The 19,683-nt window shown below is 45.1% G+C and overlaps 1 protein-coding gene across 1 annotated transcript in view; it reads left to right on the top strand.

Annotated features, from left to right (window-relative positions):
- Positions 1 to 3,447: 3,447 nt before the first annotated feature.
- Positions 3,448 to 19,683, top strand: part of FAM172A (family with sequence similarity 172 member A) — a 204,094-nt gene continuing 187,858 nt past the window's right edge. Inside the window, exons 1-2 of the mRNA XM_030467632.1 lie at positions 3,448 to 3,487; positions 4,409 to 4,435. The gene's annotated coding sequence lies outside the window, so the exon portion shown is untranslated. The remainder of the gene's footprint in view (positions 3,488 to 4,408; positions 4,436 to 19,683) is intronic.

Genomic DNA, 19,683 nt, shown 5'->3' with positions numbered 1-19,683 from the left:
CCAGGCACTTTCCAGCTGCTCTTCCCCAAGCCTGCAGCATTCCATGGGGCTGTTGTGATCCAAGTGCAGGACTTGACACTTGGCCTTGTTGCACCTCATGGCCTCAACTCATCAGTCCAACCTCTCCAGATCCCTTTCTAGGCCCTTCCTGCCCTCCCCCAGACCAACACTCCTTCCCAGCCTGGTATCATCCACAACCTTGCAGCAGACTCACTTGATCTTCTTGTCTGGGTCACTGATAAATATGTCCAGGAGAAATGGCCCAAATCCTAAGCCCTGGGGAACACCAGTTGTGACTGGCCAGCAACTGGGTTTAACTCCAGGCACAATAACCCTCTGGGCCTTGCCAATGGCACAGTGTTCTGAAGATGGTCCTGTTGGAGCAAGTCCAGAGGTCACAAAGATCATTTAAGGGCTGAGAGAGTTGGGGGTGTTGAGGCTGGAGAAGAGGAGGGAGCAATGGGGAGACCTCAGAGCACCTTCCAGTGCCTGAAGGGGCTCCAGGAAAGCTGGGGAGGGACATGGGACAAGGGATGGGATGAGGGGGAAGGGTTTGGAGCTGCAAGAGGGGTAGATTTAGATTTTACATGAGGAAAGAATGACTTGCTGTGAGGCAAAGTTCTATGCAGAAAAGGGATTCTCAGGGTCTGTATTCCTCAGACCAAGCTCCATTTCCTGCCAGGCACATGACTGCTTTTACACCCAAAAACCTGGGACAGAACTCCTAACATTATTCCAGCATTCCCACCCTTGGCCTGTTAACCTCTTCCTTGCTTCCATTTAAAGTGGCAATGCTCAAAAAATGTCACTACACATGCTCAGACAGTCAGGGGCTTTTTGCTAGCAGGGGTCCCTCTAGCCTATGGGTGGGTATTTTAGTATGCTAATAGCTCATTAATATATTAATGCCATGTTAATAGAGTGAATTTAATTATTCAGTGTTTTTCTTCCCAGTGCTCCAGGCTGTAACCAAGATAAATTGTGGGGAGCTGTAGGCACTACTCCTGCCCAACCCAGTTCAGGGCTGGATGTTGACTGTTTGGGGCCCATTTCTCTCTAATTATGATCTGGTTTTGTCCAATTCTGACTGTTCCACTATTATGTGTGCCTTATTTTTATTCTGCACCTCTCTGTTCTTCTCTGTGATTTTTTTTCCACCCCCCTGAAACGTGGGGTTTTTCTTTTTCCCTAAAATTTTACTTATTTCAGCTGTTAACTTCCACCACCATCCCTGGCAGTGCTTGAATGGGGCTTGGAGCAACCTGGTCTGCTGAGAGGTTTCCCTGCCCACGGAAAGGGGTTGGGATTATAGGGCCTTCCAGGTCCCTCCCAACCTAAACCATTCTGTGCTTCTGTAGTTCTGATCCTCTCATTCCCCCTTCCACCCTCTTTGTCCCTCCTTTTCCTTCAGGGTGGCAAATCCTATCAGGGCACAGCCTCAAGGTAACAGCTTCTCCTGGGCAAGTAGATTTTAAGGAATTTGGTGTGAAGGACATCAGGGTGCATCTCCTCTCTATGCACACTGCAGGAGGCACAAATGGGGGCAGGGGGCTCTGGGGGATCCTTGGTCTGCTTGGGTCTGGCTGGGAAGGTTGTGATCCTCCTCTTCCTCCTCCATTTACATTTTGTTAGCCTAGGAATTTATAAAAAGGAAAACACTGGGGATAAAATTGTTCCCACCAGCTGTTGCAGGCATAGAATCAGGATGCTTGGAAGGAAGCTTAAAGGAAGGAAGCTTAAAGGAAGGAAACTTAAAAAAAAGAAACTTAAAGGAAAGAAACTTAAAGGAAAGAAACTTAAAAGGAAGGAGCCTTAAGGAAAGGACCTTAGTGTTCATCCAGTGCCCCCCCTGCCATGGTCAGGGACCCCTCCCACAGCCCAGGGTGCTCCAAGCCCCATCCAAGGTGTCCATGAAAGCTTCCAGGGATGAGGCAAACATAATTAATGCTCCTTGACTTAATCAGCATGGAATCATGGAAGGGTTTGGGTTGGAGGGGACCTTAAAGCTCATCCAGTCCCACCTGGACAATCCAGGGACCCTTCCCCCAGCCCAGGGTGCTCCAAGCCCCATCCAACCTTCAGCACTGCCAGGGATGGGGCAGCCACAGCTTCTGGGGGCAACCTGGGGCTCAGCACCCTCACCCCAAAGGATTTCTCCTCTCCATCTCCCCTCTCCCAGCTCCAAACCCTTCCCCCTCACAGGGTCCCATCTCTCCAGGCCCTTGTCCCAAGTCCCTCCCCAGCTTTCCTGGAGCCCCTTCAGGCACTGGAAGGTGCTCTGACGTCTCCCCATGGGCTCCTTCTCTTCTCCAGGCTGAACACCCCTATCCTTCTCCCCCTTCCTCCTCACCCATTCCCTTTTTCTCCTCTTTCCCCCCTTTTCCCCCTTCCCTCCCTTTTCCTTCCTGTTGGGTTGATTCCAATGGGATGAGGTTTAACACGGCCAAGTGCCGGGTCCTGCACTTTGGCCACAACAACCCCATGGGGAGCTCCAGGCTGGGCACAGAGTGGCAGAAAGGCACCTGGGAGTCTGGATTGCCAGGAAGCTGAACAGGAGCCAGCAGTGTGCCCAGGTGGCCAAGAAGGCCAATGGCATCCTGGGCTGGCTCAGGAACAGCGTGGCCAGCAGGTCCAGGGAAGGGATTCTGCCCCTGTGCTCAGCTCTGGGGAGGCCACAGCTTGAGTCCTGTGTCCAGTTCTGGGCCCCTCAGCCCCTCAGGAAGGAGCTTGAGGTGCTGGAGCAGGTCCAGAGAAGAGCAAGGAGGCTGTGAAGGGATCCAGCAGAATTCCTGTGAGGAAGGGTTGAGGGAGCTGGGGGTGTTGAGGCTGGAGAAGAGGAGGCTCAGGGGAGACCTCATCACTCTCTCCAACTCCCTGAAAGGAGGTTGGAGCCAGGGGGGGGTTGGGCTCTTTTCCCAGGCAACTCTCAGCAAGACAAGAGGGCACAAAGGGTCTCAAGTTGTGCCAGGGGAGGTTTAGGTTGGAGATGAGAAAGAATTTCTTTCTGGAGAGGGTGATCAGGCATTGGAATGGGCTGCCCAGGGAAGTAGTGGATTCTCCGTGTCTGGAGATATTTCCAAAGAGCCTGGATGTGGCACTGAGTGCCATGGGCTGGGAACCACGGGGGGAGTGGATCAAGGGTTGGACTCGATGATCTCTGAGGTCCCTTCCAACCCAGCCCATTCTATGATTCTATGATTCTATGATTCTCCACTTCCGGCTTCCCCCGGGCTGTGACGTCACCGGGCGCGGAACCCGGAAGTGGCTGGGGTGGAGGGGGCGGTGTCCGGGAAGGGGCGGGCGGTGGCGGCGGCCGAACCGGAGCGGTACCGCGGAACCCGAACCCCGGGCACCCCGAACCCGGGTACCCCCGGCAACCCGAACCCCGGGTATCCCAAACCCCGGGTACTCCAGGCACCCCGAACCACGGGTATCCCAAACCCCGGGCACCCCTGGCACCCCGAAGCCCGCACCCCACCAGCACCAGGTAGGTGACTGCATCCCGGTACCGGGTGGGAAGGAGGTGACAGACCGGGGGGATGCGGTGGAGGGGTTCACCCGGGATGTCCCCGTCCCTTCCTCCTCCTCTTTTCCTCCGCTCTGCCCCGTGGCTTCCAGGGGGGCTCCTTGGGGGTGACAGGGGGAGAGGAGGGGGTGACAGGACACAGGGACACCCTGTCACCTCCCCCCCTACCCGCACCACCACCTGTGGGCACCCCCCGAGCCTTTCCGAGAGGGGTGAAGGAAGCGGGGATTGATCCAAGAGGGTCAGCGACCTCGGGTTCTGTTTGGTTTCGGTACCAAACGCTGAGCTCATGACCCATTCCTGTGGAGTTTGGGTGCTGTGACCTCTCCCCAACCCCCCAAAAAAAACCCAAAACAAAACCAACAAAACAAAAAAAAAAACCCAAAAACCCACCAGACTCATGGGTTCCCTGGGAGGTCCAAAATGATGGAAAACAAACCAAAAAAGTTACTCTTAAGAGCTTAATGCTTCCTGGATTAATACCCAGCTGTGATTTTCATCCTGAGTTTTGGTTTCTGACTTGCACATGGTTGGAAACTTTTTTTTTCTGGAGTGAAGTTTCTTGGAGTTGGTCTGGCTGCTGAGGGAGCTGTGTGAAATGTTGGTGCAGTCATCCAGGGGTGAGTGTAGGAAGGTAATTATTTCAATTTAAATTGTTGCTGTGACTTAGTTCTTCTCTGGAAGTGGGGGTAGCTCAAAATTCATTATTCTGAAACTTCAGGTGTTGCCTGTCTGTGGTTCCTTTAAAAAAAAAAACCAACAAACAAAAAAACCCCACCAACCATGCACTTAATTTCTAAAAGAAATTTTGGCTTCTTGTTTTTTTTTTTTCAATGCTAAACACTGAAACTTTTAATAGTGAATGTACCTCTTTCCTTTCAGATTATCAACTTTTACTTGTGGTGTTAGGTGAGCCAAGCTGCTTGGTCTTGTGTGAGCTGTCTGAGAAAGTCTTGCCAAAGTGTTAGCATCTGCTTTACACTGTTTCTGCACGTTTTTCTGCACTATTTCTGCACGAAGTTTTTGGCTAAGGTAGGAAGTTTGGGTAGGTAACAGGCCTTGGTCAGGACATACCAATCATTGGCAAGGAAGGTATTATAAAGCTGACAGCAATGACAAAGCTAACTGGATATAGAATCATAGAATCATAGAACTGGCTGGGTTGGAAGGGACCTCAGAGATCATCAAGTCCAACCCTTGATCCACTCTCCCCGTGGTTCCCAGCCCATGGCACTCAGTGCCACATCCAGGCTCTTTGGAAAGATCTCCAGACACGGAGAATCCACTACTTCCCTGGGCAGCCCATTCCAATGCCTGATCACCCTCTCCAGAAAGAAATTCTTTCTCATCTCCAACCTAAACCTCCCCTGGCACAACTTGAGACCTTTTGTGCCCTCTTGTCTTGCTGAGAGTTGCCTGGGAAAAGAGCCCAACCCCCCCCGGCTCCAACCTCCTTTCAGGGAGTTGCAGAGAGTGATGAGGTCTCCCCTGAGCCTCCTCTTCTCCAGCCTCAACACCCCCAGCTCCCTCAGCCCTTCCTCACAGCAATTCTGCTGGATCCCTTCACAGCCTCCTTGCTCTTCTCTGGACCTGCTCCAGCACCTCAAGCTCCTTCCTGAGGGGCTGAGGGGCCCTTAACTGGACACAGGACTCAAGCTGTGGCCTCCCCAGAGCTGAGCACAGGGGCAGAATCCCTTCCCTGGACCTGCTGGCCACGCTGTTCCTGAGCCAGCCCAGGATGCCATTGGCCTTCTTGGCCACCTGGGCACACTGCTGGCTCCTCTTCAGCTTCCTGGCAATCCAGACTCCCAGGTCCCTTTCTGCCACTCTGTGCCCAGCCTGGAGCTCCCCATGGGGTTGTTGTGGCCAAAGTGCAGGACCCAGCACTTGGAATGTTGAACCTCATCCCCTTGGGATCATCCCAACTCTCCAGTCTGTCCAGGTCCCTCTGCAGAGCCCTCCTGCCTTCCAGCTGATCCACACTCCCCCCCAGCTTGGTGTCATCTGTGAATTTGCTGATGATGGACTCAATCCCCTCATCTAAATCATCAATGAAGATATTGAACAGCACTGGGCCCAACACTGATCCCTGGGGGACACCACTAGTGACTGGCTGCCAACTGGATCAGTCCCATTCAGCACCACTCTCTGGGCCCGGCCCTCCAGCCAGTTCCTAACCCAGCACAGGGTGCTCCTGTCCAAGCTGTGGGCTGATAGTGTTTTCAGGAGGATGCTGTGGGAGACGGTGTCAAAGGCTTTGCTGAAGTCCAGGTAGACCACATCCACAGCCTTCCCCTCATCCACCAATCAGGTCACCTTTGGTCTTTGGTCTTAGTTGCACACAGAGTTGGTGATGCAGTAAAGAGCACAGTGGTGACAATGTTTGCCTCTGAAGAAGCATAAATACTAAAAAAAAAAGCACAAAAAACCATGGGGTCCTTTAGTAATTACTTTCTCAGAATCATCAATGAGATTGTGGGTGAAAGAGGGTGGCAATGTGTTATGCTACCCATAGTAAAAATGCCTGCTGGGAATATATTGGTTAGAGAATGCCTGCAGGGGGTTAAAAATTAAGTGTTTTGTAATTATGCAGTAGAATTGTAAAAATAATCTTGTGTAGGGAAGAATAAAATCTTGGCAGCTGGCAGCTGAGAGGGTACCAGAGAGTGATGGCAAGGCAGAACACAGGAAGCATGTCTGTGTGTCCTCCTCTGGGTTTGAAACTGAGGTGTGGTGGTGGTCTGAGTGTTTCAGATATTGCTTTGCTTTCTTAAAAAAAAGAAAAAGAAAAAAAAAATTTAAAAAATTGCCATTCTTTGCTCAGAAGGGTGCTGGTCCTCATGGGGTGATGACTCTTGATGAAGCCACTGCCCAAGGTCTGAAGTGCCAGCCTGGGTGTCAGCCTGGGTGCTTCCCCAGTCACAACGTGTTGGGTCAAGGCAGATGTGAAATATTTTTATGTATTTTATATTTAATTTATATGCTATAAAATATTATATATTTTATAGCACTGGTGCTGACCTGACTCTTTTTCTCTGAAACAGGCTAGGGGGATGCTGGCAGGTGTAGGAATGAGATGGAAACTTCCAGCAGGCCAAGAGTGCTGAGCAGCTGGAGGTGGACAAGGGCATCATCATTTCAGAAGCATGGTGCACACACTCAGGGTGCAGTCTTGCCTTACTGAAATAGCTTTAATTATTGGAATTTTCCCACCAGTGCCTGGATTTTGTCTGTTTTATCTGGATTGCTTCTTCAGGATGGTAGCCAGTTATGACTATGTTGATCTGTTAGTTGACTTGACCATGTTTTTTTCCTGAATTGCCTTTCATGTACCAGTTGGCTAATGTTTAGGAAATATTCTTATAATTACTCAGTGAGGATTTATCTATTTGCCTCTTTTAAGTTCACAACCTTATTTTTTTTCCCCTGAGGGGAAACACTCAGTGCTGACTTTGGAGGTTTTGTCCATTCCAGGCTCCAAGGAAAAAGTTCTGAATGTGACTCTTGCTTGTACTTTGAATTTGATCCATTGTTCCATTGGGGAACAATGTCCTGTGGTCACTGAGGAGTTTCTTAGATTTATAGTAGAGGAGTTTTTTAGATTTATAGTAGATTCCTGTAATTCTCTGAAGTGAAGCATACGTGCAAAGACTGATTGGATATCTTTTTTTTTTAATTATTATTTTTTTCCACTCACTTACTGAAACAAATTGCTTAACAGTGGGCATAAAAACATCTGCCTATGAAATCTAATACTGCCCTATGAATTTTTTTTTGTGCCTTAGTAGTAGAGACATTTTTTTCCTCTTATAAGTGTGTTCATATATATATATATATACTTAGTCTGCAGGTCCATTTCACTGATTTGCTCTGAGTGGAGTTCCTGAAGCACAATTTAATGGGTTTTAAGTGGTTTAAAATTTTTCTTACATGTTGTTGAGTGTTTGAAGTGCTGTGGTGAGAACGTGTGTTGTATGTATGTGTGTATGCACACCTTTTTATTTTTGAGAGTGAGGAGGACTCAGGAGTCAGGACTCTGAGAACTGGATGTTTATTCCTCATTCTTTACTCTGTTCTTGTAGCGTGACCGAGTCTTACTGGAAGGTGAAAAGATTCAGCATTCAGTTTAACATCATCACTGACATTTCTGCTCAGCTCCCCAGCAGATACTTGCTGGTGCCAGTTGAGGTAGTGATTTTTGTTTTATGGCTGAGTTGCTGGAAGTCAGGCCTGGGACACACAAGGCATTTCCCTCCAGCTACAAACCCTGTGAGCAGAGTGCCGTGATAATCTGAGAGACCTGAGAGATGGTGAAAGAGCAGGGTCCCATGGCACAAAGCAAGGCCTACCAGAGATGCTGCCAGAAAAACAAAGATGAGGCAATTCTCAGCACCAGGTAAGATAGCAAGGAGTTTGGAGGAAACCTGCTCTGAACACAGGGATTCAGTATTCCATCAACTCTTGGCTTTCCCCAGGATGTTCTGTTGTGGGAAAGTGTTGTAAGCAATGTCTGTAACTAGCAAGAGCATGGGCTTTGTTGTATCTTGCTTTTAAAGCAATCACCTGATCATCATGCCATGTTTACCTTGCACTATAAAAGAGCACTGCTGAGGAATAAAGTCAGAAATATTGCCACCCACTATACATCTTGCATAGCCTCAGACTTTTTTTCACCTCTCTAATTAATTTTTTCCCCCCCTCGTTCACAAGAGCCCGGGGTGCAATGTCACAGCCTCTTCACATCACATCCAGGAAGGGGCCACATTCCTATCTTTTTCCTGCCCTTTTCCTCCTGGCTGTAAGAGAGATCAGCTGGCTGGGTAGCAGTCCTGCTTTGAGCCAGGATAGAACCAATATTCATTCTTACATTTTTACCTTGAGCTAAGTGAGTAGGTGCACTTGCTGAAGTCAATGGCATCTTTCTCAGCCAGTGTCTGCTTCCAGGACTGATCATGTTTGGTGTTTATAGGTACTACAGGAAAATTGTATGCAAAAACAAGGCCACTGCTCTGTTTTGAGGAACATCTTATGCCCCAAACCCAAAAGGGAGTAAAGAGGTCACACCTGTGACACTCCTTTAGGGAGAAGCAGAGCCAACTGGTGACCAAGAATGTCCAGGCACAATATTCCATCCCATATGTGTCATGCTGGGTCCAAATCTGAGGGATCATGAGGGATCTCTTTTCCACAGCTGGTGGGATCCTGGGAGGATTCTCTCTGCTCACTTGCTTTTGATCTCAGTCCATGCCCTCCTGAATCCATGTGTTCCTGTCTCCAGCTCCAGCTCCAGGATGCCAGCCTGGGACTTTTCCAGGGCTGCCCTGCAGCCTTGGTGGGGACCTGAGCCTTGCTGGGGAAAGGGAGGGGGAAGGAGAAGTGTGATACCACTTGTGTACATATTTGTATAAGTTTCATTGTTTTCATCACTACTGTTGCATTAAAGCTGTGTAGTTTAGTTTCCAACCTTTCAGTGTCTCTCCCTTACTCTCTCTTCTTTTCCTGTAGTAGAGGAGTTAATAGACAGCATCTGTGATTCATTTAATTGCTGGCCCAACCTTAAACCATGACAGCACTGAACAGGGTAGGGAAGCTGATCCAGCTGGTCCAGAATGAGAGATTTTAATTACTCCTTTCTTGTTGCATCAGCTTGCTCATTAACACGAGTTACATCACGAGAAGTGATGTGGAGATGTGACTGGGAGTGGAAAGGCTGGGAGAAAGACTGAGAGTACTTTCTTGTATCAGCTGGAGCAGATCATGGGTCTGCAAACTGAGTTACCTTCTGCTTGAACTGACACAACCAGAAACTTGGTGTTCCAAACTTACAATACCACTTTACAAACAAGAGCATGAATTATGGAGGTGTTGTCCCTTAAGTGTGCAAAAGTATGTTGGACTTTGTTGTGGTTTGATTTGTTGGTTTGGTTTTATTTGTTTTGTTTTGTTTGCTTTGGTTTTCCATTGTGGGTTTTTTTTTTCTTTGTTTCATACAATCATAGAACCATAGAAAGTCAGGAGGTGGAAGGGACCTCAAAAGACAATCGAGTCCAAGCTCCCTGCCAGAACAGGGTCACCTCCATCAGGTGACACAGGAACAGATCCAGGTGGGTTTTGAATGTCACCAGGGAAGAAGAGTCCACAACCTCCCTGGGCAGCGTGAGCCAGGGCTCCCTCACCCTCACAGTGAAAAATCTTCCTTACATTTCTGCAGAAGCTCCTGTGCTCCAGCTTGCACTCACTGCCTCTTGTCCTGTCACTGCATGTCCTGGCTCCATCCTCCTGGCTCTCTCCCTTTATGTATTTATCACCATTGCTGAGCTCCCCCCTCATTCTCCTCCTCTCCAAGCTGCAGAGCCCCAGCTCCTTAGCCTTTCCTCACCAGGAGATGTTCCACTCCATCCTCTTGGTCACTCTTAACAACCCCAGAGTGCTGGGAGAGGTGGTGCTGGCATCACTCTACCACTCTCCATCATTTTCCTTTTCAGTTTTGGAGGTCTGTGCCTGAAGCACCAGTGCTGCTGGCAGTGTTTATTTCTCCATTTGAAGTCAGACCCACTATATTATATTATATTATGTGAAGTTTTTGCATGGTTTTCTTGTCGTTCATTAGCAGTTGTTCATGAAGAAGTTTTCTTGTTTACTGCTAATTCCAGGTCAAGGTTTAAGCTCAATATTAACTGAGAGGGACATACTGGAAAGTGTTGTTGACTACTGGAAACATTCTTGGTTACTCCAAAGTACCAATAGGCATCTCCAAGATGTAGATAAGAAATATGAAATTTAACAGGGAGATAGCTTTGGCAATTGTGAACCATTTCCCAAGACAGCTAGTCTGGATTTGTCTGAATTACAAGCTTCATAAAGTTGCCATTTTCCACTTGCAATTAAATCTTTTCAGGTATTTTTTTTTAATTCTTTGGAGATCTCAGCTGTATGTCCTCTGCAGGCCTCCTGAGCTTTCTTCACCATGTCAGCTTTATGCAGCATGAATGACAAGAGCTCCTGGAGGGACAAAGGAAATCAAGTTCTCCTGTTTCTCATCATCCCTTAACTGAAGTGTGTTTTGGCTTCGGAACCAGCATATTGGACCTCCTCCTTGTTTTGTTTCTGCTGGAAGCTGGGAGTCAGTATCTTAGTAGTACTTTGCAGCCAAGGAGGGAAAGCATGCTCTTGGTTTTTAGAGCATTAAGTGATTGTCTGAGCAGGTGGACAAGGTGATTCTGATTGATCATGTTGTGTGCCAAGTATGCCCCAGGTTGTTTTGAATGTTGTGTCAAAGACCAAGCCCAACAGATAACATTGAGGTCGTGGTTTCTTCTAAAGCTCTGCAGGCTTCACAAAGCCTCCAAATACACATTTCAGTGGATGTCACATCTATGCATTGCACCACTGGCATGTAATACAGACAAGTCTTGGTCTCCTTGTTTAACTAGGAAGATGCCAAACTGTTTTTTTCCACTGCTTTCTTCCTCCTTGTGCTAAGCACTAGAGTATAACCAAGCAGTCCTGAGAACATCCAGCTTTCTTTTCTAACTTATGAGCATGTAATTCCTCGTGCAGAACACGTGTGTTGTGTATCCATCTCAGGAAATAAGATGTTGAGATCTAAGTAAAAGCAGGCATCACAGTCAAAATTAAAACTGGGAGTACTTTTAAGAGAAGCATGTTCACAGGAAGGCTTGGTGGTGAAAGAGACATTATTTAAAGGCATTACAGAAATACAGTGGAATGAGGGATAAGTAGGTGTGCTCATTCTGTGTCTCTCTTGCAGAATAATAGTCCATGTAGTGAAAGAATATCTCCCCCCTGAAGCATATGATTAAATCTTGTAAAGTAGCATCTGAACAGCTGAGAATTGTGTGTCTGTATGCTGATAGTTTCCAAACTGCAAGGCTGTTTAGCATAGTTGCCCACCCCTAAGCCAAGGAGAAATATTTCAGAGCAAGCAAAGCCATCAAAATTGATGAAACTGTCATGAATACACATTTTCTAGTCAATGAATACACTCAGTTCTTGTCCCTGAGTCAGAAATTAGTCAAATTTTCTTGGCTACTTTAGTTTTTGGAAGAACAGAGTTTGAGATTTAGAAGAGTAAACTATTCCCTATCACCACGATAATGTATTGGGTCTTTCTTTTGCTTCCTCTGTATTTCTTCCCTGCTGATGTTGGCTGTTCAGGTGAAAAAAGTTTTCAGGCAGCAGCTGTGTCTTCCTGCCTTATTCTCTCACTTCAGCTGTAGCAGCTAATGAACCTGAGAATTGGTAAGTTAAAAGTATACTATTAAAAAAAAAAAAAAAGGTGTGAAAGAAAGGAAGGTGGTTTTGCTTCAGATCAGGGCCCTGTTCTAGTTTGACTCAGATCTGATTCCCTTAGCAGGTTCACTGTGCATTGCTACAAACAGTTCTGTCAGCAGAGCTGAGGGGGTAGCGTGGGCAGGGGGTGGGACCACTTAAGTCTCTTTAAAAGATGTGTTTGGGAATGTGTCCTTTGATTCTCAGACCTGGGGGCAGGAACAGTCTTTGTTCTGTATTTGTTCTCTGTGACACAGTGGGGTACTTGTTATCTGTTCGGATGAAGTCGAACACAGCTTTCCCTTGGGTTGGATTTAGCATTTCTCAGCATAAGAAATTGTCCTCAATTTTTTCAGCAATTTCAAGCATGTTCTGATAATGGCAGCATGAAGGCTCCAGGTTATCTCACTCAGTGTTATGTCTACTGTGATAATCAAACTTTTATCTCCAACAAGATGCAAGAGGTGCTTAACCACCACACCATGTGAGGTTTTCTGTCTGTAGCATAATCCCAGCTGGTATCCTGACTTCTACTTTATTTCTTAAGACATGATTTTCTGTTGTCAGTGGCTCAGAAATGGACAATGACATTTTTGGCACATAGTGCTTTTTTTTTTTCCATTGTTGCTCTTTCCTAAATGGGTTATGTTTCTTGATTTCTGGCATTATGTTCGTGTGAATCATCTCACCCAGTTTAATAACAACAGATAGGTTGAACGTATGTTCCTACAGGAGTGCTGTAAGTTCTTGTTCATTGTCTTCCCAGCATCATTCTGTGGGCAATTAAAGATTTTTTTTTTTTTTTTTGTTCTGTTATCTCTGTTTTCCTTGTCTTTCTTTCTGGTGAATACCTTAAGTAGCCATAAAATTTAGGATAAATTCCAAACCAGCCATTGTGAGAGGACCACACCAAAATAACCTGAAATTTGAATTCCTGCCTCTGAGAGGTAGTTGGTTGATGAAGAAAGGGAGGAATGGAAATATGCTGAGGTGGGAAATGATGTTCCATAATAATACCAACTCATGCCTGCATTTTCTTGGGAAGAGAGAAAACATTAGGATACCTGGTTTGTATCAGACAGAAATTGAATTTGTTCTGAGCTAGTAGTGAATTTCTTTGAGAAGCACAGATCTTACCCACCCAGTGATGCAGGGGAAACTTAAAAAAAAATTATTGTTCAGAAAATTCCCAAGGATTGTCATCTTTGGAGAGTACTACTATCAGGAATATAGGAAATATATTCCTTTGTATGTGTGGTAGTGTTAAATGATCTAGCTTTCCAGAAAAGGAGTGTGGGTTTTTATAAATTTCATCTATCTTCTGTTCTTTAGCAGAAGAGGGTAGCAGACAAATATATGTATTTTTTCTCTTTTCTTTATGGTAAATGTTGGATATATCCCCAAAAGTTTTTACCTTAAGTGGGGTCAAATGTGGGAATGAGCCCCAGAGAGGTTGTGGAGTCACTGTAGTTGCACATGTTCAGAACTTGACTGGCTGGGTGCCCAAGCATCCTGTTCTGGTAAGACATGCTTTTTCGGGAGGTTGGAGAAGTTGATCTCCAGAGGTCTTTTTCTGTATCCATGATGCTGTGGTATGATGCCTCTGTGTTGTGGGTGAGAAACACTGCGCTTGGCAAGGTCTGCTCTGTGTCAGGCATCAGCTTTGTTTTTAGGGTGTGAAAAATCTCCTGTGATTTCATCTGTAGAAAGCAGGTTGTGCCCTTTCATCAGAGCATGCTTGTTCCACTCCTGGTCCATGGTGAGGTTGGCCAGTGCAAGTGAACAACCTGGAGTTTGACCTCAGGAGAACACTTTTTTATTTTTTAGGTTTTTTTATTCCCACTTTTGCTCATAATAGCAGGCTGAGTGAAACCAGGGGGACTTCTACATGGGCAAGAGGAGGTTTGAAACAAGGAGGTCAGTTGGCAGAATCTCTGTGAAAGTGCCTGAATAGAAAGGACAAATGAGGACAGCTCGAGGAAGGAGTAGAAAATGACCAAGAGTTCTTGGGATGGAATGAGGCAAGGGGACTTAAGCACAGATCCTATGAAGAGAGGCTGAGAGAGCTGGGGGTGTTGAGGCTGGAGAAGAGGAGGCTCAGGGGAGACCTCATCACTCTCTGCAACTCCCTGAAAGGAGGTTGGAGCCAGGGGGGGGTTGGGCTCTTTTCCCAGGCAACTCTCAGCAAGACAAGAGGGCACAAAGGGTCTCAAGTTGTGCCAGGGGAGGTTTAGGTTGGAGATGAGAAAGAATTTCTTTCTGGAGAGGGTGATCAGGCATTGGAATGGGCTGCCCAGGGAAGTAGTGGATTCTCCGTGTCTGGAGATCTTTCCAAAGAGCCTGGATGTGGCACTGAGTGCCATGGGCTGGGAACCACGGGGGGAGTGGATCAAGGGTTGGACTTGATGATCTCTGAGGTCCCTTCCAACCCAGCCCATTCTATGATTCTATGATTCTAAGTGAGGCTGGGAAATTATGAGTGGCACAGGAGGGGATAACTGAGAGACTAAAATATGAGGAAAGTGTAACTGAGTATGAGAGAAACATCATGTTCATATTTAAAGATGAAGAGGGGAAGGTCAGGCAAAAAACTGATCAAGTGAGCACCTTCATTACAGTCATTGACAAAGGCAAGAGTGCAGTGGAAAATAACAAATGTGGTTGTATCTTTGTATTGTTAATGACTTGGATGGTGAGAACATAGAGAGTACATTTATTATCTTTTTGAAGACTACCAGGCTGGGGAGGATTTAAGTTCTGTGAAGAATAAATGTAGAATTTCAAATGGCTTAGAAAAATTACAGAAACAATGTGAGAGACATAAAGCTGTGTGAAAGGATTAACTTGAAGTGCTGTGTTTAGAATAAATAGTTCCCAACATGAATACAAAAGAGCAATAATTCCAGACAAAAAAGGGTGCTGGATGATTAGGTGAATGATAAGCTGTAGATGGGTCAGTAGCATTTTGCTGTTGCAATAAGGGAAACCATTCTTCTGGGATGTACTTACGAAGGACGTTTAGGATATTTAGGAAATTGTTTCAATGGGGGAGTCTCCCTGGGGAAAGCAACAGCAGTCTCCAGGAGTCTAGAAAAAAGTGGTCATGGAGAGGTGAAAAGGGTAGTTTGGGTTAGACTAGAGGAGACTAAAAAAAAAACATCATAGCAGTCTCCAGGTATGAGGAGGGATTTTACAAAGAAAAAGAACAAACTTTTGGAGTGTCAGGAGGTAAAGGGAAAAAAATAGGAAAAATTTTCTGAAAAGGGTAGTTTGATAACTGGGACAGATTTCTGTTTAAAGCTGAAATACCCCTGCTGTGTCAAACAGGGTAGTTATGATGATGATGATACATCCGGTCACTAGTGGTGTCCCCCAGGGATCAGTGTTGGGCCCAGTTCTGTTTAATATCTTCATTGATGATTTAGATGAGGGGATTGAGTCCATCATCAGCAAATTCACAGATGACACTAAGATGGGGGGGAGTGTAGATCAGCTGGAAGGCAGGAGGGCTCTGCAGAGGGACCTGGACAGACTGGAGAGTTGGGATGATTCCAATGGGATGAGGTTTAACACGACCAAGTGCCGGGTCCTGCACTTTGGCCACAACAACCCCATGGGGAGCTCCAGGCTGGGCACAGAGTGGCAGAAAGGGAGCTGGGAGTCTGGATTGCCAGGAAGCTGAACAGGAGCCAGCAGTGTGCCCAGGTGGCCAAGAAGGCCAATGGCATCCTGGGCTGGCTCAGGAACAGCGTGGCCAGCAGGTCCAGGGAAGGGATTCTGCCCCTGTGCTCAGCCCTGGGGAGGCCACAGCTTGAGTCCTGTGTCCAGTTCTGGGCCCCTCAGCTCAGGAAGGAGCTTGAGGTGCTGGAGCAGGTGCAGAGAAGAGCAAGGAGGCTGTGAAGGGATCCAGCAGAATTGCTGTGAGGAAGGGCTGAGGGAGCTGGGGGTGTTGAGGCTGGAGAAGAGGAGGCTCAGGGGAGACCTCATCACTCTCTCCAACTCCCTGAAAGGAGGTTGGAGCCAGGGGGGGGTTGGGCTCTTTTCCCAGGCAACTCTCAGCAAGACAAGAGGGCACAAAGGGTCTCAAGTTGTGCCAGGGGAGGTTTAGGTTGGAGATGAGAGAATTTCTTTCTGGAGAGGGTGATCAGGCATTGGAATGGGCTGCCCAGGGAAGGAGTGGATTCTCTGTGTCTGGAGATCTTTCCAAAGAGCCTGGATGTGGCACTGAGTGCCATGGGCTGGGAACCACGGGGGGAGTGGATCAAGGGTTGGACTTGATGATCTCTGAGGTCCCTTCCAACCCAGCCAATTCTATGATTCTATGATAATACTGTATGGTTTGCTTTACTACCCATCTTCCATGCATGGAAGAAATTCAGCTTTGGTGGGGAGGGTTTCCTCTTGCTGTCTATTCCTCAGGGCTGTGCACCAGAGGTGGGGGAAGCAGAGCAAAAGGCAGGAGGTCTGATGGTGTAGATGCACACTGGGGCACAAGATGAGGTCCAAGGATAAGCTCACCATGAATTCAGGGAGGTTGTGGAATACTCATCCTGGGTGTTTTTGTTTTAAAGAATTCAGGCAAGACCACACTGGATGGAAACTTGGATACAGATGACACTAACTTAGAAAAAAGGAGAGAATGAGTTGACTTTTTTCCTGTTAATTTTTATTTTCTGTAAATTTTTTGTAGGAGTGGAGTGTGGGTGATAATCTGCATTTGTGCAGACAGCCTTAACTCTGGTATTTCCTATACCTGTAGACTTGACAATGTTTCAGTAGTGTCTTTTGGGTGGTGATGGCAGATGGTGTATTCTGTCATCCATGGAAACAAAATATGGAGAGTTTTAAAGGTTTTATTCACCTGCAGGGTGATTTTAACCAGCTTAAAGGTGTTTTAATGCACTTAAAAGAATGATTGCCAGTAGAATGAGTAACTTCCATTGTTTTCAGCCTTCATGAATTTGTCATGGCTGTGGCCTCGGTGCCTTTGACAGTTTCATGATGATAAATTTCATCTGTTTCAAAACTGAAGAATCAGAAACAAACTCCTAAGAACACAAAACTGCAACCCCTGAGACCATAAGCTCTAAATCTTGCTCAGCCTCACACTGCTCATAATGATTCTCACATCCCTTTTACAAGCTGCTTGTTGCTGTTGTGGGAGGTAACTGACATATGTATAAATACATATATATACATATATACCCACAGATACTAATTTTTTTGTGTACTTTTAATTTTTTTTCAGAGAATGTCAGAGTAGTTGGTTTTGGCAGGGAGCTCTGGAGAATGTCTAACCCAACCCTGGTACCTTGAGCAGGGTCACCTAAAGCAGATTAACCAGGACTCTCTTCAGTAAGTTTTGAGAATCTGCAAGAGCAGAGGCTCTGTGCCCTCTCTGGGTGCCTGTGACTTTTTTTTTTTCCTGCTGCCTTTCCTGAGGCATTTAACAGGCATTGTTTGGACTTCTGAATTGTGGATACTTCCCTTTCCAAATTACAGTAGCTTGAAATAATTTTCATTATATTTTGTGCAGAGTAGGTGTATTTGTTGTGTATACACACAGTGTATACACACAGTAGGTGTATTTGTTGGAAAGGAGAAGTTTACTTCAGCTCATTCTTGCAAAATTGAGAAATGTTTTAGAGTAATTTTTAGGTATAGACTTACTTTGGTAGTTGCTTTCCATGCAGTTTGAAGCCTGTGCCTGATTTTCATGTTGGTAAACACCTGGCTAGCTTAGACACATATTATTTGGAACATAAAGAAGTATTACTCTGCAATGCTGTACTTAAAGCTCTGAAATCCTAATTTCTAAGTAATTTTGGACGTGTTATTCATGCTGCTCATGTTTGTGTGTGTTTTTAGTTTTCAGTGTCTCCAAGGACAATGCTCTGTCCCCTGTCCCTATATATGTTTTTTTCAATCTTTATCAGATGGGAGGTTTTTTTTTTTGCTACCTTCTAGACTTGCTCCAAGTCTGCTAAACTTTATAAAATCATAGAATGGTTTTGGTTGGAAGGGACCTTAAAGATCACCTATTTCCAGCCCCCTTGCCTGGCAAGAATGTGTATTTTATCTAGCACTGCTATTCTTTCATTAACAAGTTTTGGTAGTTTTTTTGTAAAATTACTTTCCATCTGTGTTTTCTCCTTATTTTCTTGGTTTTTCTGTATCCTTTTCCACAGTTTCCAACAGAGTTCAGCAAAGCATGGAGAATCTGAAAATTTTGGTTCCTCTAAGGCTTTCTTTCTCTTCCTTTTTGCTCCCTCCCCAGAACAAGGAATTTAGGACAAAAGATTTTTTGCTTCTTTGGGCTATGTCACACCTTTAAGCTGTTTTAACTGAAATGTTTCTTCTGCTTTCGTTTGGGAGCAGGTTAAAAGCATCAAGGATTGGAAGGTCAGCTATATTATCCTGTGGATTCTTGCAACTTTTTTTTTTGCTGTTCTTGGGAGTTGATATCTTTTTCATTTCATTTCCTTTTGTCCTGGGTTTATACCTCTCATGTCACCTTGCAATGCTCATTGTCACTTTAATGATATTTAAAAAAAATAAATTGTTTACATACAACATTTTATTGTCTACACTTCTAAAGGTAGTGGTATTCCAGTGCAGATTTTATTGAAAATTGTCACTTATCTGAAAAAATGTTTATATTGCCTATATTGTGCTTTCCAGGAGTATCTTGTTAGAAGTAGTAGGGCTGATGCCAGTTTGTTTTTTTTCCATGCAACATGCTATAATGAATCTCTGCTTTTCTTTGTAAATTTTCATGTAGTCTTGGGGAGCAATATGATCAGCTGCTGTAGAGGTTGACATAAAAAGAACTTAGTACAAAGTTATTTTATCTTCATGACTTTTTAGGGTTAGGCATTACTCATCTGTTCATGAGGTGGCATGAAGGTAGAATAACTCACTGGATTGTTTACCCTTGTCCTGTAATTACTGTTCTTTTATCAATAAACTCTGTTGTAGCTGTAGCATTTTTCAGCTACCCTACTATTCAAATCAATAAGTTGTGTTTAACAGCAGCGTTCCTTCTAAAAAAGCATCTAACTGCAGTCTGAAAGAGTTATGGAGAGGCCACTACTTGTGATTTAATGGTTAATCAGTGTCTTTTGTGAGAGTGATTATTTCTTGAGGTTGACTCAAAGAATGATAGAAGTTTTAAGAGAAGTAATTTGTTACACATTTTAAGTAATATTTGGAATAATAAGGATATCCTAGAAGATGAGAATAGTGCCAATGGTGTGACACAGCACTTGGTAGAGGAGGATGGTTCAGTCTAGACAATGAGTGATTGTTTATCTGACTGTCAAAATGTGGGTGAGATGAGGGAAACCTAATGGAAGAATCTATTAATAGATAATTAAATGACTAATAATTAAATAATTGTTTGTTCAGGTAAGGAGTTCGTTTGATTACAGTTTTTGCTTCAATTTAATAGTTTAAGGTTTTGTAAAGGAAGAACCATAAGATAAAACTCAAATTTCAAGGCTGCTTTGTGTCAGTAAAATAGCCAGATCATGAGGCACTTAATGTCTTTCTGAAAAAGTTGTACATAACAATTTTTAGGAGTGCTGATCTTCTGCAAATACTGCTTAGGAGTGATCCTGGGAAATAATATCAAATCATTACTAGTAACATGTTTTTAACACAAATTATAAATGATTAAATGATAAATAACAGAGAAATTGTTAATTTATTTGGCAAGTTGTGTCAGGTTTTGAGAAATGAAACAAAATCAGGAGAAATGAGGGACTTCATGAGAAGCAGCATTTGTCCCCTAGAGTTTGTCATGCACAATGTTGTCAATGAGGATTAAAAATTGGAAAGGGACAGAGAAACTGTTAAAAATAACT

Source organism: Calypte anna, chromosome Z, assembly GCF_003957555.1.
Source record: "Calypte anna isolate BGI_N300 chromosome Z, bCalAnn1_v1.p, whole genome shotgun sequence".
NCBI classification, from domain to species: domain Eukaryota; kingdom Metazoa; phylum Chordata; class Aves; order Apodiformes; family Trochilidae; genus Calypte; species Calypte anna.
This window is presented reverse-complemented; position numbering and strand designations above follow the sequence as displayed.